At 45.5% G+C, this 27,455-nt stretch overlaps 1 long non-coding RNA gene across 2 annotated transcripts; it reads left to right on the plus strand.

The window, feature by feature from the left end:
- On the plus strand, positions 1–24,565 carry LOC121141974. 2 transcript variants are annotated; one of them, XR_005878966.1, is made up of 10 exons: positions 1–154; positions 3,900–4,415; positions 5,278–5,373; positions 8,583–8,673; positions 13,475–13,571; positions 14,404–14,505; positions 15,450–15,890; positions 18,804–18,837; positions 21,448–21,604; positions 21,943–24,565. It is a non-coding gene; the product is annotated as an uncharacterized LOC121141974 (long non-coding RNA). The 2 variants fall into 2 exon arrangements; XR_005878965.1 differs by lacking the exons at positions 15,450–15,890; positions 18,804–18,837; positions 21,448–21,604; positions 21,943–24,565 and having other exon boundaries at positions 14,404–15,421.
- Positions 24,566–27,455: the final 2,890 nt, after the last annotated feature.

The following is a 27,455-nucleotide window of genomic DNA, read 5'->3' on the forward strand; positions in this document are numbered from 1 at the left end:
TGATTGGCTGGGCTCAGCTGTGTGGTGTTGCCTGAGTCACTCATGTGACCACGTCATGTGCCAACTTGACTGGAAGTGGAGGCGTGAGGGGAGCTCACCGGCACAGTTAGGACGTTGGCGCTGGCAGTCAGCTGTGTGATCTGTTATCACTCAGGTAAGTTTCCTGATACGGTGTGGGGTGATGCAAGAGAGTAGGGACAGTACCCAAGACCTCTTAGCGCCTACGTCGGACAGCGTATGCAGGGCTGCTTTTGCCGCATTCTGTGGATCAGAGCAAGGCCAGCCTAGGTTCAAAGGAGGTGGGAAGGCCTGCCAAGGATAGGAAAAGCTGAAAGGTGTTTATGATCCCATTCAACCTGCCACACTTCCCAAGCTGCTGTCGGCCCAGGCCTCTGGGTGTCCCTTAGGATTCCATGGGTCTCTGTGAGGAGCATGTGATGACTTTCTCTACCTGTGAAGAAGACTTCAGGGTCGAGTTGTGTATCAAGTATTTGTCCCTCTCCACTTCGAAGGACCTGTTTTGGTCAATTTCCATATAGCACTTTAGGGGAAAATGGCTTCATCTGTTCTCATTAGTAAAACTAGTAAGTGTACTAGACCATTGACAACCCCACCCAGGATTCCAGCCATTGATACCCGCTACCAGGACCCCAACTATTGGCAATCTAGGACTCCCAGTCATTGGCCACCTAGGACTTCAGCCACTGATCACCCAGGACTCCAGCCCTACAGCAGTAATCTCAGGGCACTATCCTGCCTGTGGAGGTTGGTTGGGAACGGGATATAAACAGTTTAATATAGACTGATGAGACATGAAAAGGAGTTTTCCAGAACTTTCTGGGACAGAAGATCCCTTGTTCATAAGAAAGTCCCACTGCAATGGTGGTTTCTCTTCTGTGTGTTTGTGTTTGTGTGTGTGTGTGTGTGTGTGTGTGTGTGTGTGTGTGTGTGTGTAGAAGGGAGGGTTAGACTGCTGCCTTTTATTTCTAAACTAAGGGTGGGATGAAATCGTCAAAGAGAGGCGGACACAGCCAGGAGAACATGAGGAAGTGTGGCAGAAGCTTGCTCATTCCTTGTTTGAACCCAGCCTTGGCCTCTGGACTTGCAGTAGTCTGTGAGTCAATAATGTTTCTTTGTGGTTAAAGTTAGTTGGGTTTCTATTGCGGTGATAAAACACTGTCATCAAATGCAACCTGGGGAAGAAAAGGCCTATTTCAGGTTGCAACCTCCACCCCCAACTCTGCTGGTGAGAGAAGTCGGGGCCAGAACTCAACAGGGCAGGAACCTGGAGGCAGGAACTGAAGCGGCCGGCCGTGGAGGAGTGCTGCTTACTGGCTTGCTTCTCAAGGCTAGTCCACCTTGCTTTCTTATAACACCCAGGACCACTAGCCCAGGGGTGATGCCACCTACAGTGAGCTGGGCCCTCCCGCATTAATCAAGAAAAGTGAAGGCTTACCCACAAGCCTATCTGATGGGAACATTTTCTCAATTCAGGGTCTTTCTTCCCAAACGATTCCTGCATGCGTCAAGTTGACATAAAACCAACCAACACAAAGTGTTATATGTTGAGTCAGGGTCTGAGGCTGTTAGATGGCGCATCAAATAACTCCATTCCTGAGTTGCAAAGTAGATAACAATTGTTAACCAGGATAGTCACTAATGTTTTCTTGCCTAAAAATAGGTGGATGAGTCTGTGTCATTGCAGAGCTAGTGACATCTCAGACATCATCTGTTCAAGCGGTTTGCTCAGTAAGGGAGGAAATGACAGCTATGTCAGCTGTTACTGCTCCCATATGGCCTGTGCGGGGACACTGCCTCAGCCTATGCCCTCCTGGAAGTATAGGTGTTTGTGTGCTGAAACATATTTGGACTTCTACTTGGAGTGTGAAACTCTGGACAAGCACACTGGAAATCTGTCTGGAATTTTACCATAGCTCTGCCCTACCACCCAGCAATTCCATTAGCGGATGTTTGCACTGGAAGAATGAAATCAGGTGAATTTGAATTGGCTTCCACAGGATTTTTTATGGCAGTTTTATCCATAGAGGCTGAAACTGGATGTCCAACAATAGGTGTGGGAACCGACAGCAAATTGTGGTATTGCAGCAAAGCAATATTCCGAATGAACAACAACAACAACAGAAGAACAAACTACCGGTGCATACAATAACACAAGTCACAAAAACACACCAAGTAAAGGAAGCCAGCCAGAAAAGAGGACACAGTACTTCATTCCACGTATGTGACATTGTAGAGAAACAAATCCAATCTGCTTCGTGCTATATGCAGACAGAGGGACACTAGAAATGGCCATGAAGGAAACTTCTTGAGAGGTGGAAATATTCTGTTTCTGGCTGGGTGATGGGCCTCGTGGTGTACTCATTTTCCAAACTTTAATAAGCATCTAAGGTCTGTGTGTTGCACTTCATGTAACCCTATGGGGAGGTGGAAAACTTTAAGCACGATTCCAGCCATAGAAAAGAAGGTATAACTCTGAGCTGCAAGAGAATAATGTGTGGGCACATAACAGTTAAGCTGCTAGAGTGAGTTTGCAGGGTGTATTCTTAGTGTCTATGCCCACTAATCCTAACTGCTGGGGGTGGGGGGCAGCCAGCGTCTTGTGTTCCGTGCCAGCGCTGAGCTGTCACCAAGAGCCTGACCACAGCTGCTTTAATAGTAGGTTGGGAGAGCCGTTTCCTCTCAGCCCTGCGGCCACATCACAGCCCTTGGCAGAGCTCTCTGGCCTTCTTCCCCTCACCGCTGACTGCCTCGTGGAGTTCACTGAAGAGCCTTCCCTTTCCTTCACCCTCAGATACCCTTCCGGAAAGTTCCCCGACCCAGGTTGCCCTTTACATTATCTGAACTTCATGGGTGATAAATGTTGGCCCTCTGGAATGCTGGGACTGTTTGCCTGGGCCACTGCAACAATCCTTTCTGTAACTACTCTTTTCAAGTTGCTCTTTGGGTTTTTCTTTATATTCCCCACCAAACTGACAAACCAGGGTCTTTCCAGATGCTAATATTAAATTGCTAGACTAAATTGTATTCCAAAATGTTTTGTTCACATTTGTGTGTGTGTGTGTGTGTATTCAAAATATATCTTAGTCTCTCACCAATTCCTTCACTAAAATGTACTTTCCCAAATGTCACATTTATCCTATTGAAGATGGCCCCCCAATACCAGCATCAAGCCATAAGCCTCTTGGAGAACATACAGATGATTATCTAGTTTTGTTTTCTTGTACTTTCTTGTTTTTCTACCAAAAAAAGTCTATAAGTAATGAGTAAACCTTTTTTAATAAGCATAAAATAGATAAATGAAGTCAGTTTTCCCCTTAGTATGATTTTTATATTTTCAATGTAAAATGAAATCTCTAAGATGCCGGACACATGGCACCCAGATGAAGCCTGGTTATCTGGGCCTGGGGCCTGGGACAGTTCCAGGAAGTTTTGGTCACATGCCGCATACTACAGCTTGAGAATGTGTCTGTGCCAGGGAGAGGGGCAGCCCCAAGCTTGCTTCCTTCTGTTCCGCCTCTGATTGCAGCAGCCTGCATTCTTCTCTGGTCAAATACCCAGAAATACAGCTCTCCTAGCGTGTGGGGAAAGAGTGGCTCCTGCCAGGGCCCAAACTAACTCATGAGTTCCCTCTTCTCAGGGTTCTCCCCTTAGGTGGGCCCACTATGGGGGAAAGGTGGCAGCAAGGTACCAGGAAGCCGGGCCCCTGGCCACCTACTTCTTCAACCACCAGTGCCGAGGCACTTTGACCTGTTTTCTATCTGGGGCTCCTGTGGAAACCTATCCAAGCCACCAACTGCTCCCACTGCTCCCACCAGGACTGTGCCCAGCACCGAGGGACCCTCTGCAGACTGACACGTGGTGGTGTTGTTTTCTTTTAGAGCTGGACCATGGTGAATAGTCTGCCAGACGACCAGTGCACATCACCACCTGGGAGACAGACCGTGGGGATGAATGGGGTCTGCGCTAAGTGAGCATTCGCCATCTCCGTTAAGTGTCCTCTTTTCTTTCCTCATTCCCTTTCCCCTCCCTCCTTTTGCTCCTTCCCCCCAGAGCAATCCTGGTGTCTTGCCTGGACGCTCCAGACCTTCCTGTGGCTGTAAATCCCTTTCACACTTCTGAGTTGTTTCAAAGTGAATTTGGGAGGCGCATCAGCCTTGCCTCTTGTCTAGACACAATTTCAGTGGGCAGAGGAGCTGAGCCTGTCTGAGATTCTCACTTGAGTCCACCTGGGCCCATCTGCTGCTGCCATAAATCTCTAGGGAACTGAAAGTGACTGCCAGAAGGGGATGCTGCAAGTCTTCCTGGCTGCCGGCTGCTCGGAACCGCTTCTGCCAGGCGTGTGAATCGCTGACGCAGCAGAACCCACCGGGCCTCTGGGAGACACAGGGCAGGATGTGAGTTTAAAAGCCCAGCCCAAGCCCACCTCAGAGCAAATGCTGAACAAAAGGTGAATTCCACGGATAGACAGCTCTTGGTGGCGCTTGACTGGGCGTCTGGTTCCCATTCCGTGGTGTCATTCTACCAGATGCTCCCTCCCTTAACACATCCCGCTAAGGCAAAGATGAAAAACAAAGCCAGAAGGCTGCAAGCGAGGCTGGCAGCACAGGGTGGCAACAGGCAGGGACACGGAAATCTCTGGAAGTGTCCTAGATGTTCCCAGGCAGCAACACCACAACTGGGAAGTGGGGTGGGGCGCCTAGGACAAGCTAGTCATGCCTCACAAGACTGCTCAGTCAGAGGTAGCTTTAAAACCCAAATGTGAATGGCAGCAGAGGGACCGTATCTTCAGCATTCTTTTGGTGCACTGATGAAATGCAGGAGATGCAGCAACATGTTGTGGCTTCTATCTTGAAACCTAGGATCCAGGAGGCTGCAGCAAGAGGATCAGGAACCCAAGGTCACTTCAGGGGTTGTGGAACCCTCTCTAAACACGAATGAAACAGGAAGCAAAGAGTGACAGGAGCACCAGCCTGCGTTTCCCAGACTAGGGGGGCTAGATGCTTTTCTTGCCTATCTTCTCTTGCGTCATTTACTATCACAAGTCTCCATTAGTCACCCTGTGAAGTCTACAAAAGGACCTTCCATACATTAGGCACCGACTGTATTCTATATAGACAACAATGTGATCCCTTGTGTTTCCTTAAGGAAGGACCCAGACTTGATCATCTTTGGATAGTCTATAAGATAGTAACTATAAGTTTGCACATGCGCCATCGAGAGCTCTCTATTTGTGTTTTCTGACCCTGTATCCCCAAGGTGGCTCTTGTCTGGTCCCATCTGGAAAGTGAAGATGCTGTCCTGTCCTGGATGCTGTCCAGTCCACAGACACAGAACAAGGGGCTGAGCTCTGAGGTATTCTCCATCATGTTGAACACTGTGTCCAATTGCATTGTGCAAAGCAGCAGGTAGCTGTGAAAGGCCTGTAGACCCCCATTGTGACCGCCTTGGCTGCTGGTGAAAGGTCAGTCCTCAGGCAAGACTCTGACCCTTAACTTTTTTGTGATGAGTGTCACAAGGTAAATTAATCAGATTTATGGCATTACGCTCTACCAATATCTTTATCCTTTTAGCTCTTTTTTTCTCCAGCAAAATTCTCTGTTATGGGGGAAAATCTTTCTGATGAAGAGTGAGAAGTGTTTTTTGGTTTGTTTTCTCACAGTTTTTGCTACAGAGTGAAAACCGTCAGGCATATAGAGAGGCCAGGTAGCCCTTCCTTCAAACCAGGGCTTTTATAAGTTACAACGAACTGTCCTGGCACTCAATCAAATAAATGCTCCTGACTGTGGGGACAATGGCGAGGCCAGGGTTTACTGGTGCCGTTGGCTTCTTGATTTGGGGCAGAGCCTCTTTTTTGATCGGCACAAGACAGCAAGACTCATAATTAGGAAACTTTGGGCTCATTCCGTGCAGTCCAAACAGTTGCAGGGCCTGAACGGGATTCAGAAGGGTAGGTGGGCTACTTGGGCCTAAACAGAGAACCCTGCAACCTCAAAGCTTCCAATAGGAGGGGGAAGGAGGGAGACTGTTGATGTCACAGGTGCTTTTCATCCAGCCTTGCAGGAGAGCACCAACTTCCTGCTGATAGAAATTTGTCAGCAAATTTTTTCTCATTCAGAAGTGACAGGATCCAGGAGACACTGGCTAGATATGATGATTTGATTATGGCTTGTGCAGGCGACCCAGATGCCTGGGGCCTGGCAGAGAAGGAGCAACTCCCCACCCCCACCCCTCTTTCACCAGGAGAGCTGACAGGCTGCAGCTGGTGGGTTTCTCCATGCTAGGCTGTGAGAATGTCAACGTTCTGGATTTGGTGGTCCCGTGGTTTGCTATAGCTATGTACAGACAAAAGAGAAAATAACACACAGGACTATTTTTCCTGTAGTGACTTGCAGTGTGAAGGTAGATCCACACGCTCAATACTTATTTCTTAAGCACCTGTATACTGAGCCGTGATCACCCTCTCTAAGATGACATGAAGCTGGATACCGCAATGGAGGTGGGGAGTAAACTACCTTCACATCTGGGCCAAGAGTATCACTAAAAGGAAGATCAATGCATGCAAAGCTTAATGGGGGAAGGAGCCAGACACGCTTTCATTGTATTTCCATTGGGTGCAAATATCCCTCTCATTTTCCAATTAGAGCAACAGTGGTGGTACTTTGTGATAGTGTATGTCCATGAAACATACAGTACAGTGTCTTCTGGATAATAAGAATTTAATATATGTTACTGGCTTTTATAATTGTCATGATTACTAAGCATTTGACAACCACCATAGTGCTATAAGCTACATGGGCAGAGACATTGGCGCCTTCTTGTAACTGAAGAATTTGAGTCCATGAAAGGGAAGCTAGTCGCAAATGGAAGCATCCCAGACTCCCAAGGTAGCTTGCAGACAGCCACTTAAGAGCTAAAGGGCATAGTGTTTGCCCAAGCAAGAAATAAACACTGTATGGAGCCTCTGAGATTTGGGGGTGATTTGTTACAGTCAGTTTAGCATTCCTCAATGAGACTAAACAAGAGACTCACCCTGGGGTGACTTGAGTAAGAGAATCTCAGAAGCCAGCAGTGACCCTGAAATAACAGAAAGGCCATAGAAAATGAAGAAGAAATGATTAGGACATCTCGTCTATTGGGGTTCACTTAGATTGGTTCTTCTGAGGCTACTTTGAAGTTTTTGTCACCTGCAGTGGGGTAGGGGGAGACTCTTCTTCATTTGCATCTGTGACAGAGGACAGTTGTATGCTGTAAATCTTCCTGTTCAGAAACAAGGTCAAGAACGCGTGAGGACAAGGAGTAGCTGGGATAGAAGAGAAGATAAACTTAAGAGCAGACAAATACCACCTTGTAATAAATGGTGGCTTTAATCTTTTATTCTACTGCCAAGATTGCCACTGGTCTCCATGGTGTCTCCCATCCCAGCCTCTACATACCATACCAGTTACCTAGGCACGTGAGCGTTCCTGAATTTACTTTTCTTTGTGTGTGTGTGGGGGTGGCGGGGGCTGCAGAGTACACATGCCTGTGGCTAGGGATTGGGGTTGAGAATCTCCCTTAGTCACTCTCCACCTTATTTTTTGAGACAGGCTTTCACTGAATCTGGAGCTCATCTACTGAACTTGTCTGCCTGTCCAGAAAGTTCCTGAGAGATCTTTTGCCTCTGCCTTCTCAGCACTGATATTACACCCATGCCTGCTGCAGCCGGCTAAGCTCAGGTTTTCATACAGCAAGCACTTCCTGACTGAGCCATCTCCCTAAAACCTCATTCTTTAGTTTTTCTGCCAAACAAATACTCATACTAGGTCCTTCTGCCTCAGACATGCCTACTAGTAGAATACCACTGTCCCTAAGACCTTTTCTGAAGGCTGCCTCCTCTAGGAAGCCTTCCTTCCGGGGCATCATTCAGCATTTCTGGCTTTCCCCCTCTGTCCTCTGTGGGCCATGCCACCTTCAGTTGCCTTTGCCCGTGTGCAGGGCCTGCAGCTGTCTCTGTCACAGCCCCAGGCCCGGCCTTTGCCTATCCTGCTCTGAAACAGGTCCAGGATGGATTTCCATTTGGAAAGAGATAAAATAAAGTGATATTTTTTTCAGTTAAAAAAAAAAAAAGAAACAGACAAAACAGGTCATGTTCAGTGCTAGGGCAAACAATATGAAAACAACAACAACAAAACAAAACTCCTCTTGGAGTGTGCTGGCATTACCTCTCACAAATACGTCCACACAGCCCTCTCCCACGGCCATCATTTGCATGGGCAGGAGTGAGGTGGTGTGTTTTGCTGTTGTCTTTATGCTGATGTTCAATCTCCCCTTCTCCCCTCACCCCACCAATTATTGAATGCCTTTAAAAAAGAAAGAAGGAAACCTCCACCCCAGCAGATGTGTGTGAGCTGTTTGATCTTGAGGCTGAATAGGAACCAACGTTTCGGAGGCTCAGATTATGGTGCAAAAGAGGGGAAAAAAATCTTAAGGGGAACTCTGTGCAGGAGGAAGTTTAGCTTTGATCTTGCTATTGAATTTTGCTGCTGGGGTGTGTTTATATCTATTTCTATTTATCTTTTTAGCTCCGAAATTCTGTGCTGCTGGGTCTGTCTTTTGTAACGCAACAGAAGGGAGTTTTGTCTAGTTCTGTGCATGTGATCTAAGTCATTTAAGGTAAGAATTTAATTTCTCTGGGAAACCAGGAGAGGCCTGCAACGTAATTTATGGATATCTTTTCCTTTAAAGGATTTTAAAATAATTGGGGCCACTTTATCTCAAACCAAATGGAAAAGAGGCCTATTAAAAAGCAGAGAGGCCACGTTCCAGACAAGGTCTGACTTTACCATTCAATTCCTCATTTGCACATCTTCCTCATAGAAAACCCAGACCTCAGAGAGCCTTCTGACCTGGGCAATTTAGAAGGGGGAATAAAAGTGCGCTTACAGCTAAATTCTGTTTCAGAGTCTTCCCCCAAAGAGGCTTCTTTATCTCAGATTTTAAGTAAGTTTGAAAGTTAACTTGAGAAACTTTGGAAGGCACCTTCCACATTATGTAGTGTCATGTAGTGATACCAGTGTGACAGGTTGGAGATTTATTTCCTGCAGCATGTGGAATGGTGGCTTTTCAATGCATTTCAGTGTGACATGGACATGCCCACCCCTAAGCCCCACTACTGGTTTTTCATTTTGATTTGAGGATTGCTGCAATTTTTCCATTAATTTGCACATTTTGTCTTCCTGCCCATGCTGTATATGCATTTTTCAGTTAATTTATGCACTCAGAGGTCATAGCATAGTCCAGTGGTTGAGCACTTGCCTACCACGCATGAGGCTCTGGGTTCAACACAGCTAAAAATAAATAGAAGGGAAAGATATATTCATACACAGTATATAGTATACATTCAATCAATCAATATTTCTTAAACCCACTATGTGCCAGAGGCTTTGCTTCTCTGTTCATAATCCCCCAAGGGGAACATGTAAAAGCATATTCATTTTGTACCCCAAAGCATAAACCAGCCAAAGTTGCTAAAGTAGGTACTCACAGTCAGTTACACAGTTGTTGTCAGAGTTTATATCATTTAGCATTTTTGGAAGTGTTTATTCAGCACCAGCTTATTAAAAGCACAATGCTAAGCACTGGTGAGCGCAGGGAAATTAATCACAGACTAACTGTGCATTCTAAATGGCTTGGGCATCAGAAGAGACACTCTAGCCACTGCTAATGGGCAGGGGAGTATGTGGGTTAAGGGAGATTCCTTGGATGCTGGAACTAGACTGTCTATCTTTGAGTGGTGGGGTCCAAATTCAGTTCAGAAGAGAATACCTCAATCTCCTGCTAAAAGAAGGCCCTGTTGAGGGAATAGGACTTCTAAGAAAGTGTGGATACACCCTCCAGCACACCCCAAAATGACTTTTCAAAGTCTTGGGTCTGTTGTACTTTTGCCCCAACCCCCACTCCTACATCTCTTATGTTGCCCATTGACTTCTGGACAAGATGTTCTGGCCCCAGAGATAAATGAGTCATGGGTTCACTATTTACAAACTATGGTGCTGGGTTTGGGGGAGGGGTCCATACACATGCTTAGTAAGCACTCTTCCTCTGATTTTCACCCTCAACCTCTTGGTTTCAATTGAAACCACCCAGGTTCAAAACTCAGAATAGAGTCTCACTTTACTTGGGTAGGGCCAGTGTGGGATCAACACCAAGGCATTAGACTTGATTCAATTGGTATTGAGATACTTCACAAGTTACAGATTTCCATGTGCTTGGTGCCTCTCTTGACCAAGTGTTTTTATATATCTTTGACAGCTTCTCTTTAGAATTAGTCAGCTGAAAAGAAATTATAATAATGTTATATGTTACATGTATCTAATCATACATATCTCTGTGAATATTCTATCATTCACTGTATGTGAAATGCCTACTGTGTATACAAAGTCCCCACTGGATAAAAATATGAACAGATATCACAGAGAAAGGCAAGCTTCTTCTTCTTGCAACTATTTATACAATAAATTCATGCAGTGCTAAAAAACTTTATTTAAAAATGTATTAACATGCGTGGTGGTCTGAATGGGAATGGCTTCCATGATCTCATATATTCGAAAGACTGACTCCTAGTTGGTGGAACTGTTTGGGTTTCAGGGTTTCTCATACGACTGGGCCTTGATCAACCAGATTCTCTCTTGGGAATTTCTTGTTAGGACCAAGATACAGCTCAGAAAGTCACTGAAGTCATCTCCTACAGCAGTTTTCCCTGAAGGTATCCATTTGTTCCTTCTTCCTAGGTCCTGCCTTGGACCCTGTCCATTCTGAGATAGATGCTTCCAATTTTGTAACTGGTTCTTCGTCTGCAACCAGATTCCTTCTGTGCTGTTTGGTTTCTTTTGCCTGTCAGCAAGCAGTTCCAGCCGGTTAAGCTTTGTCAGTCACGGCTTAGAGTGGAATTCCCGTTCTCTGTGTAGGAATAGACATCTAGAATCATGTAGTAAAGGGTGACCACAGGTGAGACAAATGACCAAAAGACGGACTCACTCAGCTAACTTTGGTCTCAGATGAGGGCTCTGTAAGTCAGTCCACACAGGAAGTTCTGGGGTCCCCTCCTCAGAGACCCCTTCTGAAGCCGGGTCCTGGAATCAGAACTTCCAACAGTGCTTCTGGGCCACCAATACATTTTGAGTAGCAAATCTTTACATTTGGTCTCCTCCTCAGGCAAGAAAATTTTGGAACACAGGAGTCAAGATGACACTGACTTTCCAACGTGAACCTCCGCATTCATCAGACCTTCATTCCTTTTGATTTCCCCTTTCAAAGTCATTTTTCCTTTTCCCCAAGTCCTAAGCTGAGTTTTCCACAAGACTCATCTCCACCATTTATTCTGCATTAGCCCAACACCTGCATGTTCTGTCCTTGAGATGTCAACAGCACAGTGTTGGTACCAATAACAACCCTTACTTCTCTGCCCATTCCTACATTTCCTGGAGCTGTGTTTAGTAGAGGTAGAATTTGAACCCTCTTCTGACTACAAAATGTTTGTCTCTAACTACCCTACTCTAACAGGTCAGTTCAATACGTGCTCTTAGTATTTGGTTTCCTTACCTAACAGAAAGTTTCACTCAACCAGGACCAGGGTAGTCTGAGAGAATATTCTAATGACTTTTATGGTCAGGCTCACTTTCTGTGGTGTGCTAAGGGTCACATTCGTTTTAGAGTAATCGTTTAAGGAACTGTTTATGACTGACCTGCTGTACCCCGCTGGCTGGTACTTATGCTCGCAGCCAGGGATTGGCACATTACTGGAAGCAGGAAGCATTTTTTCCTACTAACCCATCAGTTCTGCAGTTCTGCCTTCTATTCATGTTTATGGGACAGTTTAAAAATCAGCTTCCCAAGAGGCATAAAGAGCTTGTTATCCGTCAGCATCTATTGAGGGTCTGTTTTGTCCAGAACTCATGAGAATTGATTTTAGGAGCTGTAGATGAAGACTCTAATGTGGGAGGTCCGGGACATGGGGCATCAGGCAGGATTTGCCTGAACCTGGGCTGGAGAGTCACGTGTTTTGGTAGTTTTGCCCCTCAGGCTGGACTTTGAGTCAGCCTTCATGCTGAATGTAAAGTCTCTTGGTAAGTACAGTTGCTCCCTGGAAGACGTACACTGTAGCAATGGTCTTGGCAGGAGAGTTGCTAATGTAGGTTCTTGGTCAGTATAGATGCCTAGACAGTGGCTGAGAACATATAGAAATACATTCATTTATTTGAATGTTTATATCATATTGTGGGGAGGGGGCAGATTGGCGTAGCATGGCCATCCTGGAACTTTCTTCATAGGACCAGGCTGGCTCTGCCTCTCAAGTGCTGAGATTAAGGTCATTCACCACCATTGCCCTGCATGCCACAAATATTTATTGAGTATGGAGCTTTACCTTCAGGGCACAGTTACAAACAGATGGCTCAGCAGATAGGAGCATTGACTGCTCTTGCAGAGGACCCGAGTTTGATTCTGAGCACCAACTGAAGGCCCACAAGTGTCTGTAGTTCTAGTTCCACTCTATCTGGTGCCCTCTTCTGGCCTCCATGGGCACTGCATGCACCTGGTGCATATATATATATATATGTATATGTATATGTATATGTATATGTATATGTATATGTATATGTATATGTATATGTATATGTATATGTATATGTATATGTATATGTATATGTATATGTATATGTATATGTATATACACACACACACACATGCAGGCAAAACACTCATACACTCATACACATAAAATACTTTTTTTAAAAGACAGATGAAGCTGTTTTCTGACAGAATTTCAGAGAGAGGCAGATGTGGAATACTCCTAACATATGAGGTACTGTAATTATAGCTTGATGAATGCTGTGACAAATGAAGTTCACAATGTTATAAGAAGGCTCATACTCCATCATTAGGCAGAATGTAGTCAGTTGTTCCAAGTCAAAGCTGCAGTCCCAGATGAAGTTCTAAGTGCAGTGGCCTCTGTGGCTGCAGTTCATTTGGACCAAGCTAAAGCAAATACTTTCTAGAGATTCAAACCCTTAAACAGCCACCCTAATGAGGAGACAGTCCCATTGACTGTACTGAGAAAATGGGGCATGCCGATGAGAAATGTTCCTGGGACCAGAGGAACTGGCATCCAGTCCTGCCATTCCTGGTTCTGGAAGTGTGGCCAGGAATATCTCCTGAGCAAGGAGATAGCAAACTCTTTGTGATGTGGGTCCTCATTTCCTGGTGGGGGAAGTGTTTCCCACATTGCCTGCTTGTGGTAGTGGAATGTAATTGGCCCCCCATAAGCTCACGGAGAGTTGTACAATGAGGAGGTGTGGCTTTATTTGAGTAGATATGGCCTTGTTGGAGGAGGCGTGCTTCTGTGGGGGTGGACTTTGAGGTCTCATATATGCTTAAGCCACACCCAACATTTCAGTTCACTTCCTGTTGTCTGCAGATCAAAGATGTAGCATTCTCCGCTCCTTCTCCAGAATCATGTCTACCTGCATGAGGCCATGTCACACCATGATGATAAAGGACTAAGCCTCTCAACTGTAAGCAAACCACCCAATTAGATGTTTTCCTTTGTAAGAATTACCGTGGTCATGGTGTCTCTCTTCACAGCAACAGAAACCCTAACTAAGACAATAATTAGCATATTAATTGTGCAGATTAGTGAGTTTTATCATAGTGCTCACCTTCCCAGTCTACCCTCTCTACTGCCCTCTCTGGGACACTCTGGAGAAAATTAAAGGGGCAACCCTAACTTGCACAGTGCAAAAGGAGAATTTAAATACCCTAAAGACCACCCCGGGAAAGGTAAAGTTATGAAACTGTATGAGGTGGGGTTGCAGTTCTGCTCGACCTCAGCTGCTGGAGGACCGTGACAGAAGTGACAATCTCTAACCATTGGGCTATAAACCAGAAGCTCTCACAGAGCACAGATTGGAAAATGATAGGTTTGGGCTCTGAGACAATAAATAACCTGAGCTGGCAAGAGGACAAAAGATAACTTTTCAAAAGAGCCTTGTCTTACACTGCTGGCAACAGTGCCCTCATGATTTCAGGAGTGTGTGAGTCTTGAAATAAGTATGCAAGGCAAGGGTTCGTGTGACACGGAGCCAGTTTAGCAATGACTCTCAAAAACACAAGTCCCAGACCTTTGACTACTGCTAACCACAGGCCTAAGAGGAGAAGCTACAAAACTTCTAGAGGCCACACAAAACCCAATCTTAGTGATTCAGGATTTGGCCAGTATTTCTCAGCACACACAAAAAACTTTAAAAAAAAATTGAAAGCCAATAAACTGGAATGCTCATAGAGGATTGCTTAAAACATTTACAAAACAAAATGAAAGCTACTTACCAGAAATGTATTGTTTTGCAGAAGGACTTAAGGCTAGATGACATCATGAACCCTGATAATGAGTTGGAAGAACGGCCATCAGATTGGGACAGACGGTTGGCAGCGGCAGTACAGGCCAAGTCAGTACGTGGAGAAAGTGGCTCAGAGGTTAAGAGCACTGTGCTCTTCGAGAGGACCCAGGTTCAATTCCCAGCACCCACATGGCAGCTCACAATTGTCTGTAACTCCAGTTCCAAGAGATCCATCACCCTCATACAGACACACTCAGGCAAAACAGCAATGCCTGTAAAATAAAAATAAATCACTAAAAAGAATATGGGAAACTTCTGTGGGTGAGCAAAATGACCCAACTACTCATAAAATAGGCCATTCTTTTCAGATTCATCTTGGGGTTTCTATTGCTGGGATGAAATACCTTGACAAAAACCAATTGGGGAGGAAAGAGTTTACTTCTGTTTATACTTCCTAGTAAGTTCATCACGGAGGGAAATCAGGACAGGAACTTAACCGGGGCAGGAACCTGAAGGCTGGGACTAATGCAGAGGCCATGGAGGGGTGCTGCTTACTGGCTTGCTCCTCATGGCTTGCTCAGACTGCTTCCTTCTAGCTGTGTTTGTAACATCCCCAAACTGGAAACAACCCAGATATCTGTCAATAGTACAAATTACAAATGGTGTAGCTATGCAACAACATTCTGAGTAAAATTAAAATGGAGTGAGCTACTAGAATGTCTAAGAACATGGATGAATCTCAAGATGGTTTGCTGGCTACAAAACTGCAACCAGCTGAGGGGCTGGAGAGGTGGCTCATTGGTTAAGAGCACTTGCTGCTCTTCCAGAGGATCTGAGTTGGCATCCCAGGTCCCACATCAGGTAGTTTACATAACTCTAGCTCTGGGGGATAGGATCTGATGCTCTCTTCTGGTCTTTCTGGGCATCTGCACATGCGAGACACACACACACACACACACACACACACAAACAAAAAGTGAAAATGAAATATTTTTGGAAAAGATACAAATAGTTGAACCAGGGTGTAGCTCGATGGTAAAGTTTACTTCCTACTAGGGGCTGTGAAATGACAGGAAGCCTACCAGTGTTGCTGAAGACTGGGGTGTAAGACGAGATGATGGAGAGACGGCCTTGCCAAGGAGCATGAAGGAAGTTGGAAATAATGGACGCTCGTATTCTGGCAACTGTTTATGAGTATACACGCTGGTGGTTTAAGTGACAGTGGCCGCCTTGTGCTCATATATTTGAATATTTGCTCCCCAGATGGCAGAACTGTTTGGGAAAGGTTAGAAAGGCCTTGTTGAAAAGGTGTGTCACTGGGGGTTGGGATCTGAGGCTGCAACAGCCCACATCGTTCCTGACGAGCTCGCCATCTCTCTCTGCCTTGTGCTTGCGGATCGAATGTGAGCTCTCAGCTGCTGCTCCAGCGCCACGCCTGCTGCCTGCTGGTGCCACGATGAAGAACCCTAATGTTCTGGAACTGTGAGCAAGCTCCCAGTAAGTACTTTCTTCGTAAGCAACCTTGGTCATGGTGTCTTATCACAATGATAGAGGTGTAGCTAGGACAACATGGGTCTCAATTCAGACAACTGTTTATTTCAAATGTGTACAGTCTATCCTACGTCAATTATATTTCAGGAAGGCTGGAAACAAAACACGCTCTGGGCAAGGAGTCATATGACACGAATCCTTTCTTTCAGTTCTGGGCACAAATTATTATGTCACGTTGACCAAGTTTTACCTGTGCCCTGAAAGCTTTGTGTTAGGTTACAGTAACAACCCAAATGCTCTGAGGGTCCACACAGAAACTACAGATGGGGGACACAAGCCAGGCTCACCGTGAAGAGGGGGGAGGGACTGTGGCCACCTAGACAATGTGGGCCCTTATTCTGAAGATCACCTGTCTATCTTCTCCAGCCATTTGCTTTTGCTGATTTGATAAACTATGGCCACTTTTGGTGATGCTTCTGAGTTTGTAAGAGTGTATTAGTTACTTTTCAATTCTCCTGCCTCAGCCTCTTGAGTGCTGGGATTGCAATGTGTGCCACCATGCTAGGTTTGAATCAGTTCATTTTTTTAAGGATTAGAGAGATAAAAATGTTCTAAAGTGACTTATTTATTTTTATTTAATGTGCATTGGTGTTTTGCTTGCATATACATCTCTATGAGGGTGTCAGATCCCCTGGAACTGGAGCTACAGACAGTTATAAACTTCCATGTGGGTGCTGGGAATTGAACCTGGGTTCTCTGGAAGAAAATCCAGTGCTCTTAATTGCTGAGCCATTTCTCCAACCCTAATAATATTTTTTAAAGTAAAAAAGCACATTTGTGAAATTTGAATTTATTTTTATGTATGTATGTATGTATGTATGCATGCATGCATGTATTTTTAAGACAAAGTCTCACTAGGTAACCTTCTCTGGCCTAGAGTTTGCTAAGTAAATCAGGCTAGCCTGGAAGGTCCACCTGCCTCAGCCTCCTGAGTTCTTGGGACTAACCATATGGGTCACCATGCTCTGCTTAAATTTTAGATTCTTAACTTTGTCTTCCTAATTCCTTTATGTAACAAATTAGAAGAATCAAACAATTGTTCTGTCTGTCTCTTCTTCCTAAAAAATTTCTAAATCACTGAATGGGATTGTAGCGAAATGGCTGTATCATGGAATAGATCAAGCAACCACTGAGATCTATCAGAACCCAGTCAATAATACAAAGGGAGCAATAAAGATGTTCTAGACTCAAGAGAAAGAGTGAGTCTTCATAGATGTGTGGTGCTTTGGGAGTTGTTAAAGCTCCAGAAAGCTGGGCGTGTGGAAGTACGTTGCTAATAAGCAGATCACAGCTCCCTATCAGCCTTTCTTGTCTGGAGTGAGAACTGAGAGTGACTGCACTAACACTGTCCACCCTCAACCATGTGCTCACCAAGTTCCAGGTGTCCCTGCACTTGGCTCTTATTAACCCTGGGGCAGGTGAGCCGGCTCAGCAGTGAAGGTGCCTGATGAGCAAGCCCGGTCCCTGGGTTTAATCCCCAGGACCCCATGTAACAATGAGAAGAGAGAACGGACCCCATCATGTCATCCTCTGACCTCCACATGTGCACTCCACATGCCCATACCCCTCACACTAATAGTAATAAATAAGATAAACATTTCAAAAGCTTCATGCAGGTATTGGCATTCACACCTGCCCTCTGGGACCTAGCAGGACACACCAGCAGCAGCCACCAAGATGCAGCCACAGAGCAGAGCACTCTCCCTATGCACGTGTACTGTATCTCCTTATAAAAAGCAAGCCTCGGACTGCAGAGCCGGCTCAGTGGTGAAGAGCACCAGCTGCTCTTCCAGAGGTGAAGGTGGGGTTTAAATGAGTTCACCAGACCCAAGAGAAAAGATAAACAGGTGTTTTATTAGGGAACAACTTACACAGATAAGAGCAAGTAATCGCCAAGGCCTTCTTGCTCCAGAAGACGCAGCCTCTGCCCTTTCGATGCTCTCCCGACCCAAGAGAGCGCCCATCTGCGGCTCCTCTACCTTAAAGGGTGTGGCCACTATTACAAGTTCACTGGCAAGGCAAGATGCCACTATACAGAGGACCTGGGTTCAATTCCCAGCATCCACACGGCAGCTCACAACTGTCTGTAATTCCAGTTCTAGGGTTCCCGGCATCCACGGCAAAACACACCAATGTTAAGATGTAGATTTTCAGATGTTTATTACTAAGTGCTAGCTACTTTATACATGCCTCCTTGAACTTTGCCCTCATATAGTATGACTCCTGGTACAGTCAAGGACGTGAGAAAAAAGACAAAGAAGTCAATGGCTCCCTAGCAAGCAGCAAAGCTAAAACCTGAGCCCGAGTGTGTCTGACCCTGAACCTGTGGTTTATGGTTTTTATTTTTATTTTTCACTAACAGAGGAAATTTCAGAGCACCATCCAGACAAGAAAGAATGTTTAAGGAAGGCTTCCACTTAGCACTTTGTCCTTAGTTTTGTCCAGCCTTAACTAGTTTAACTAAACTAGTTGTTTGTTCAATGCCAGGTGGTAGGTGTGTGTGGGAAGATGGTAGGTACACAGACTTCTTGGGGAATTAAGTTGATAGAGAAAATAAGCATCTGAGAAAAAAGAAAAATTGGCATTTTACTTTATCAGTTTTATATTATTTATTTTATTGCAATTATTTTGGAGGTTTTGAGATAGGGTTTCTCTGTGTAATGGCTCTGGCTCTCCTGGAACTCACTCTGTAGTTCAGGCTGGCCTCAAACTCAGACATCTGCCTGTCTCTGCCTTCTGAGTGCTGAGTGTGCTACCACTGCCTCGAAAAAGTGGATTTTAAGCAGCAGCATTTTAGCTAGTCTTCTCATGTCTTTGAAGAGTTGTGTTTATGGTTAAAAGTTTACGCTTTCTTTATAGGAGTCAAAGGGAAGAGATTGGAGGAATTCCACAGGTAAATGAACTGGGCTTTCTGAACTTTAACCCACAATAATCATTAGTTAAATTTAGAATTCAAAGGAAGTCATAAGCAAGAACATTTTCTTAAACAATGCAATTTTATTTTAAAATGCCCTGCAACTTACCCGAAACAGTGCAATATAGACAAACTATTATTTTACGATTACTAAACGAGCATCAGTAGGCACTCAGAACTCAATGGCAGTGGTATGCGGTGCAAGCCCTCTGCCCGGGCATGCCCTGCCTGTTGAACTCTTTGACAGACTCATGTGCCAGTTCTTGGGTCTCTCCTGAGAATCCTGAGCCCCGTGTTCCCTTCACCCCCACCCACCATTGCCCCAAGCCTTCATAGGGCATCGGAGTGAGCAGGCTTGTTAAAACACAGATTGTCAGCTCCACCCCAGGAACTTCCGATCCAAGAGTCCGGGTGTGGCCCCAGATTTGCATATCTAACAAGTTCCCATCTCGATGCTCCTAGTGTGCCGGATAGACTGTTGCCCCAGGGAAAATCCCTTTGTGGCCTCTTGGATTGAACAGACAATTTCTGTCTTTTCTAAAAGGTCTGGGAGCCTCTCAAAGGAAGGGATTGGTTTTTTCCAGACTTTGAATAAAGGAAGTATAAAAAGGAGCAATGGGGGTCTGTTGGAGAGATTCTTGGTTGATGGAGCCCTGCACAGCCTTCCAGGAACAAGGCTCCCAGAAAGTCTCCCTCAAGCGTCTGCTTTGGTTCCGAGCAAAACAATGGTATTCAGTAGAACTGGGCATCATACAGGCATGCTGTACAATACAGTAGCCAGGAGCCGTGTGTGGCTATGTGCTATGCTTTCATGTGTTATAAACTGGTCTCTGCTGTGACATATCAAAAGTGTGGAAACCTAATCTGACTATGGTGCTTAGAGGTGAGGCCCTTGGAAATTACTAGTTTTAGATAAAGTCATCAGGATGGAGTCCCTAGAACTGAATCCTGGTGGCTTCCTAAGGAGGATGAAAGGGCAGAATACATACTCAAAACTCCCTGTGTAAGCCGGGCGTTGGTGGCACACGCCTTTAATCCCAGCACTCGGGAGGCAGAGGCAGGTGGATCTTTGTGAGTTCGAGACCAGCCTGGTCTACAGAGCTAGTTCCAGGATAGCCTCCAAGACAATACAGAGAAACCCTGTCTTGAAAAACAAAACAAACAAACAAAAAAAATCCATGTGTACTCTCAAGTCCCTGCCAGATGTTCTTTGCTATTCCTGGACTCTGCAGTCAGAAAGCCATCACCAGATGTGGTCCTTCAACCTTGTACCTCTAAGGCCACAAGTTACAGTAAACCCCTTTCTTTAGAACTCATCTCCTCTATGGTATTATTTTACAGACACCAGAAATGATTGAATACATTATAAAAACCCATTTTATTAAGCAGGCAGTGGTGGCACACACCTTTAATATCAGCACTTGGGAAGCAGAGGCAGGTGAATCTCCATGGGTCCAGCCTGGTCTACAGAGTGAGTTCCAGGACAGGCTCCAAAGCTACACTGATAAACCCTGTCTCGAAAAACCAAACAATAACAAATGTTTCTCATCCATAGTAATGAATCTCAGGTATGCAGTAGTTACAGGCAGCTAACAGTGACCGTGCCAAACAGCTCAGACACAAAACATACCTGTTATTACAAAGTATTAGGATGGCTACATAGGCCTTGACCAGTCTTGTAGAGTGAGAGGGAACAGGCCCCGGGCAAGGAAGTGTTTGTGCTCCTTGCTCTGTAGGTGGGCGCAGCCAGAGACTTGGCCAAGATCCCCTCAGAATGGAACCTGGGAGAGCATGATGATCCCTTCTAACTCGACTCTTTCCTGCAGTTCTGATCTACCACTTCCGTGCCTAACTTCAACTAGAACTTTCAGGACATAGCAAGGGTGGACTTGAGGGTAGTGCTGTCCCTCAGCAGAGAGCTGTGAACTCTGGGAGCACAGGCTGTAGCCATCGGATGTGAACCTCGTGGCCTCCCTCCCTAAGCCCTGTTCACTTCTCTGACCTTGGTGTCCTGCAAACGGTCCTCTCCAGCTGCAAACCCCGTGCCTTCCCTGTGAGCTGAGTCAGACACGCACATTCAAAGAGGAGCAGGATGGATGACCTCCCACTCTAACAGACAATGTTTGAAGACACTGGGGTGGGAATCAGCACTCCTCAGGCCTCCTACTGGATTGACCTTGGCAAATAACAGCATGCTGTGTTCCAAGGCCTCAGCCCTCAGCACTGCCCTGATACTGCAGGCTGAGGCAGAGGCAGTTTAACTTACAGGCAGAGAGCCCATGAAGCAGATCTACACAAAAGACCATGTCACCAAATACCTTAATTGTCACCTTAACCTGAATTGCTTTTAGTTATGATTATGCATGTTTATTCTACAAAATGATGGGCTTTACTGTGGCATTCTCATGTACCTACATAATGTACTTTGATTGTAAACTATTTTTCTTTAACCTTTCTTTTAGTTAGTGGAATTATTGTTATAATCCTGAATCCAACTTTCCTCTATACCATTGGGTGTTCTGGTTTTTTTCAGTGACTTTTAGTTTCAGCTTTGTAAAGGTGAATTGTCCAAAATTATGTCTGTCCCAGATCACTCTTCAACTGTCGACCTAGATATGAAACTGTTTCTTGAAGGAGACCTCCGGGTAGTTCCCAGATGCTGGCTTTGCAGAGTGAATTCTGAACTCTCTTTAGCTTCTTCCACTGGACATCACCCCTGACAGGATGCCTGTTGCTCCTCAGAAAGGTACAGCTCCCAAAGTAGTCATGCTGACCTCTGTGTTGTCTGTGACGATGCTAAGGCAGCATCGTTAGGAAGGGAGAGGGGGTTCACAGGATGACCTGGCCTAGCATGGGGTTGGGGCCCATGTGGAATGAGAGGGCAGGATGTCTAAGGCATGCCACGGCTCCGGTGGAGCAAACACAGAAGAGGCAGTCCCTGATGAGGAGGTGTCTTGGGCCCTCCTGGGTTTGCGCATGATGGGGACCCTGTCACTGGCTTATCGTGCTACAAAGTGCCACCCAGCTGATGTGTCATTTCTGCCTTTGCCACACTACCCACTTCTACCTTCACATCCTTCACAGACTCCACGACACTGTGAAACTGGAACTGTGGGGGAAACTTGTCCTTGCAGTCTCCGAGAAAGTTCCCAATCCTCAGTAGCTCTGCCGTGCAGCATTGAAGATATATGGTGGTCATCTAGGCTAGGAGGGGACTTCCCTGAGTCTTCAACTGCTGTCCTGTATTCCTCTTGATCCCAGACGAACTGAGAAGTCAGTAATCACCCACCCTTCCCTTCATCCCCTGGCCCCACCCCTCCCCACCATCCTACACTGTTTTTACCTGAATTTCCTCCCACTTACCATCTTGGAGCCTGGTATTCCTCAGGGAATGATTTGTCCCGCCTCCTCTGCCCCTTTAACTCTGAAATGCCCCTCTGGGTTTTGGTTGAAAGGTAACTTTCTCCAGGTGTCTCCTAGACCCCTGTCGAGTTGGCTGACCTAACCCTGTGTGTGGCACTCTTTATTCACCCAGTGACACTCTCAGTATAGTATGTGCCTTTGGCTGGGTTAGGCCTCCTCCTGTGACAGGGGCTGGATGCTCCGCTTTGTCCCCTGCAGGCTTATGACTAATGCTGCTTTGGAGTTTAGCCTACAAGCAGTTTGCGTGTGTCTGTCAATTTAGTTTTTAAACAGGCAGTCCCAGAAAGAGGCAAAGGGCTACTCATCAAAAGATGATAAGATGTTGACTAGCACAAACAACTAAGTAGATGAAAAGTGGAACAACCTTCAAGTTGACTTTTCATCCTTTAGATTCCCTAAAGTTTGTGGAGCGGTGAGGAGGCGGTGACCCCAGCAGGCTCTCTTGTGGCAGGGATCCTTCAAGTCAACTTGACAAACTCTACAAAAGTTTAAGTGCACAGAGTCTCTGATAAATTGGCCCCTGGAAAGGTTTCTTACAAATGGCTTGAGACACGTGCACAGAGAAGGACAACGTGAGTGTGTTTAGAAAAAAAAGATGTGTGAACAACACAAGGGCCTATCAGAGGGAGACTGATAAACTGTGAGAGTCAAGTTAGAGGGATGTTGTGACGGAATTTTTCAATGAAGTATATATTTGCATATGTTTATATGAAACATTCCTCAAAGCAGAGAAAAATGTATTTATATATTTTCTATTTTTTTTAAGACAGGGTCCATGTTGGCCAGAAACTCACTATGGAGTCATACTGGTCTTGAATTTTTGATCCTCCTGCCTCAGCCTCCTGTGTGTTGAGACTACAATGTTCACCACTAAGCCTATGTTCAGTTGCGATTTTAAAAAACATACATGTATATTTACATACATAGAATATCTCTGGAGAAATCCACAGAAACTCTTAGTGGCATGAATTCTGGGGAGAGTGCCTGGAACCTGGAATAGGAAACTCACATGTGCTGTTGTGTTTGCACTTTTTATTAAGGGCATAAATTTAGACTGCAATGATTACAAAAAGGAAACCATAATTTTGAAAACATTAATGAAATGAACTAGGAAATTTGAACCCAAGGTTCCAGAAATTCCTCTTCCCTGCTTCGTTCCTTTTCTTTTTTTCTGTTCATCATCCCTAGTTTTCCCAGAAACCCGATTACCCAGAATCCTTTGGGCATAATACGTCCTTACAAGATTAGACCGGTTAGTGCTACAGGAAGTTTGGAGAGCAGTGAGTGCTGGTGAGAGCTGACTTCTCTCCCTCCTCCAAGGCCTCCTCCCTCCCTCACCTCTTAGACTGCTCCTTCATTGGCCAGGCTTGTCCTGGCTGGCTGTTGCACCTGCTTTCAGCTCCCTGCTTTCTGCCCCAGGTTTTCTTGACAGGGATGTGTCTTCTCCTCCCCATGCCTGAGAAAACCCATACTGTCATCTGGCTTTTCAGAATCTTTCTGCTGTGACCTCTGGGTGGAGCTTCTGCGTGGTCTGCTAGAGGTGGGGTAGAGTTTTCAAGCCTGCTTCCCTTTGTGCCAGATCAGTAGTTTACTCCCAAGTTGTATTTTCTTCTTTAGGTTTTATTTTCTTCTTTTCCTTTTTTCATTCTTCTTGCTTTCTTACTACCCTTTCCTGAGATCTTCACAGAAACTACCAGCCTGTGCTGGGTACACTTGTGTGAGACCCAGGCTAACATACCTCCTTGCAGTTAACATGGAGCCTAGCACCTTGTAGACCTATAGACACCTCCCGTCACAGTTAACATGGGGTTCTGGAGGCTGAGATCATAGTTTACTCAAAGAGATAACAGTTGCCCCCAAGGGAGTTTCTTTCAGTTTTCTTGAAATTGAAGCACCCCACTCCCCATTCCCACCCCATGCACCATCTAGGTCCTTATGTCTATGTTTTGTCTTCCCTGTTAACACAAGGCTGGTATGCTGTGCCTTGAATTTTCAGACATGGCCTCCTTCCCCAATATGTGGAAATGCAACCTTAATTGTGATGATTTGAGGAGCTGGTCTATTGGGTGACTGAATGGTGATGTGCGGCACTAGTGAATGGGATTAAAGTCCTTATAAAAGAGACCCCCAGAGATCTTCCAGTTTTCCCCACCACGTGACCATAGCAAGAAGCCAGCATTTATGAACCAAAAAACCTCTTATTCACCAAATCTATCGGCAACTTGATGGTGGATATTCCAGCTTTCGGAACTGTGAGGAATAAACTTCTCTTATTCATGAGCTACCCAGTTTGCAGTATTCTGTTACAGCAACCAGAATGGGCTAAAACACACTTGAAAATTTGCTCTGCTTCAGATCCCTGCACTTTAATTTGGTGATTTTGAGAGGAAGAAGACATCTGGTCTATCACATCCCCATCCTGACTCACTTTTAAAGTAGAGATCATGCATTGTTTACTCATTTGCAGATGCAGGTCCCAGACACAGAAGGTACCCGACCATCCTGACAAGTCCAGCTCCCCAGGCAGAATACTTTTCCTTCTCTGCTAACACTCTATAGTTGGCTTTGGAGGAAGGGTCAAGTTGAAAATGATGGGAGAAATCCATATGCCCCTTTTCCAATGACCATAATAATATAATCACCTTTTCACTGTGTTAAGTAATTTTTTTTTTCTTGCTTGAGAATCAAACCCAAATAGGAAGGTACACTAAATTCCATGTGAGGTGTGTAAGAATCAGACATGGCCATATTATTTAGAGACTAGATAATAATTCCCTTAGAGCAACGGCTTCTTTGGATGTTCTGTAGCCTGAAACCTGATCTGACAAAGTTCTTTAGGAATTGTAGAGTTGAAAGCGTGTCCTTTGCCAGAAGTCATATGCTGACAGAAGATAACAGCAAGCAGGGAGGCAGCAGAGGAACACCTGGAGAAAGGTCTGGATTCTTAGCTCCACTCTAAGGTAGCTTTGCTCGTCTTATTACACATTACAGCTTGAGGGTTAGAAGTTGTAACCCCCATTGTGCAACGGAGGAAGCAGGCTCAGAAACTGAAGTGACTCATACTAGTTACACAGCTAATCAATGGCAGAGACTGGACGAGAATCCGATTCCAACCCAAGGCCTGTATTCTTCCATGCCGTGTCACATCTCAGTGGTCTCTGGCTTCTGGAGTCTGGGGTTGGTAAACTTTGATTATCATCTCCATAGTTAAGGATCCTGCTCTACACCCTCACCCCCACATTCCTCACTCCGTTTCTGGACTTGGTCTCAGCCCCAGGACTTGCTCCCAATCTGAATAAAGCAACTGCTGTAGGCCCCTAACATCACATAGTAATCTCCCACACAGTCTCCAAATGCCTGCCACACTCCCTGTTCATTGCTGCAAGCCCTTCGTCAGTTTTCTCCTTTACTTCCCTCAAATGACCCTTTCAAAACAGCATTCTTTATAATCACGTGCTAAAAAAGAAATAAAATTAAAGATGAAAACGTCTTTCCCTTTTCTATTACTTACGCACTAAAGTTCAAAGTTCACTTTCTTCCCATAACTATATTTCTGGTACTTCAGTTTTAGCCTTGTACACAGTCAACTTTAAAGCTGAATCTATCTTTCTATCTGCTAGGACTTCTATCACAGGGTCTACAGAGATCATGGTGGGTTCCTAGTGAAGATGTATAGAACAGATGGGCCTGTCCCTGCTCTAGGCAGTGGAGTCTACATGATTTGTCCAGACCACCTTGCTTTATTGCAGGCCAGCCTGGGATCCTCACTCTCTATAGTAGATGCTAACATATAAAGGGAGTGACTGACCCCTGTGTGTTGTAGCAAGAACTTGTTCGCCTAAACCACACTCATCAGGGTGCTACCAAATCAATTGTGGCAGCAAGGCATCCATTGTGTTTCCACAAACTTGATCTGAAAAGCATCCATTTCTATTATTATCATCTCCTACAAGTGGAGCTGCCCAAGACAAAGGGAAGGAAGGGGCTTAAGTACTGTCTGAAACTTTTCCAAAACGACAACACATTTTTAGTTTGACGTGCTGAGATACCAAGAAGCCTGAGAGTGGAGCTTATGGACTATTGGGGAGGGGATGGACAGAGAGGACAAAATGCCACAGGGAGATAATGACAACACTTTAATAGGACAAGAGCACACATGGAGACATTTGTGTAGGGGGATAGGTGGCTGCGAGACAGAGGCTCTAATGAGAGAGGAGTAAAGCGCCCGCACAGTGCTCAGCACAGAGTAGGTGCTCAGTAAGTGTCAAGGTGTCTGCTTCTACACCAAACATCCAGCTGGGTACAAAGTGCACAGGGGAGGGGAGGGAAGCAGCGCACAGGGGAGGGGAGCGGCCCCTGACCGCCACGGCTCTTCCTCCCCACCCTTCCACCATCTGCTCCATCCTGGACGGATCTTGAGAAACACATCAAGTTCTTTCCCTCCTCCAAAGAGAAATGCTGTTCCTTATGCCAGGAACCCTCTGTTCCCAGATCTTGGCAGGGCTGGCTCCCCTCTGTCCTTCAGGCCTCAGGCTAAATGCTTCTTCCCCACGGAGGCCTTTTCTAGTCACTTCTCCCTCCTGGTTTCTCAGTCACAGCATGGTGTTCTCCCCCCACCACCACCACACACACACAGTTGGCAGAAGCTGTAATGACTGGGTTTGCTTCTTGGCCTGTTCTTGCCCCACTAGATGTCAAGCTCAGAAAGAAAGTTGTGGTGTTTCTCATGGCTGTGACTCTGTACCTGAGATGTACTGATGCCTGGTGAGCATGTGGTCACTTCCTGGTCAGCTGGGATAGTCTCACAGATGAAGGTGTATGTGACCAGGGCTTCACAGGGAGAACAAGAGTTCACCACTGGAAGTCGGAGGGAGAGGTAGCAGGTCAGAACCAGTCAGCCCTGCTATGAGCAGCTCTGTCCAGGGGAAGACAGCATTCTGAATCTTGAAGCAGCATTAGACATTTGAACAGAAATGCTTTGGGATGATGGGCAAGGGGTGGGTACCACTAGTACATCTATGAGAGGCTGAGGGCTAAGGCCCCTCCATTGAATTAAGCTTTCCCAGTAACCTTTTGAGTTGAAATTTCCTCCCTTTGTTCTTTTTCGGGGGTAGGACCTACCTACTAGCTAGAAGAGATTTTAAACAATGTCCAAAGCTAGTTTCCAAATGCAA

This window comes from Mesocricetus auratus, unplaced genomic scaffold (assembly GCF_017639785.1).
Source record: "Mesocricetus auratus isolate SY011 unplaced genomic scaffold, BCM_Maur_2.0 Super-Scaffold_100008, whole genome shotgun sequence".
NCBI lineage: Eukaryota > Metazoa > Chordata > Mammalia > Rodentia > Cricetidae > Mesocricetus > Mesocricetus auratus.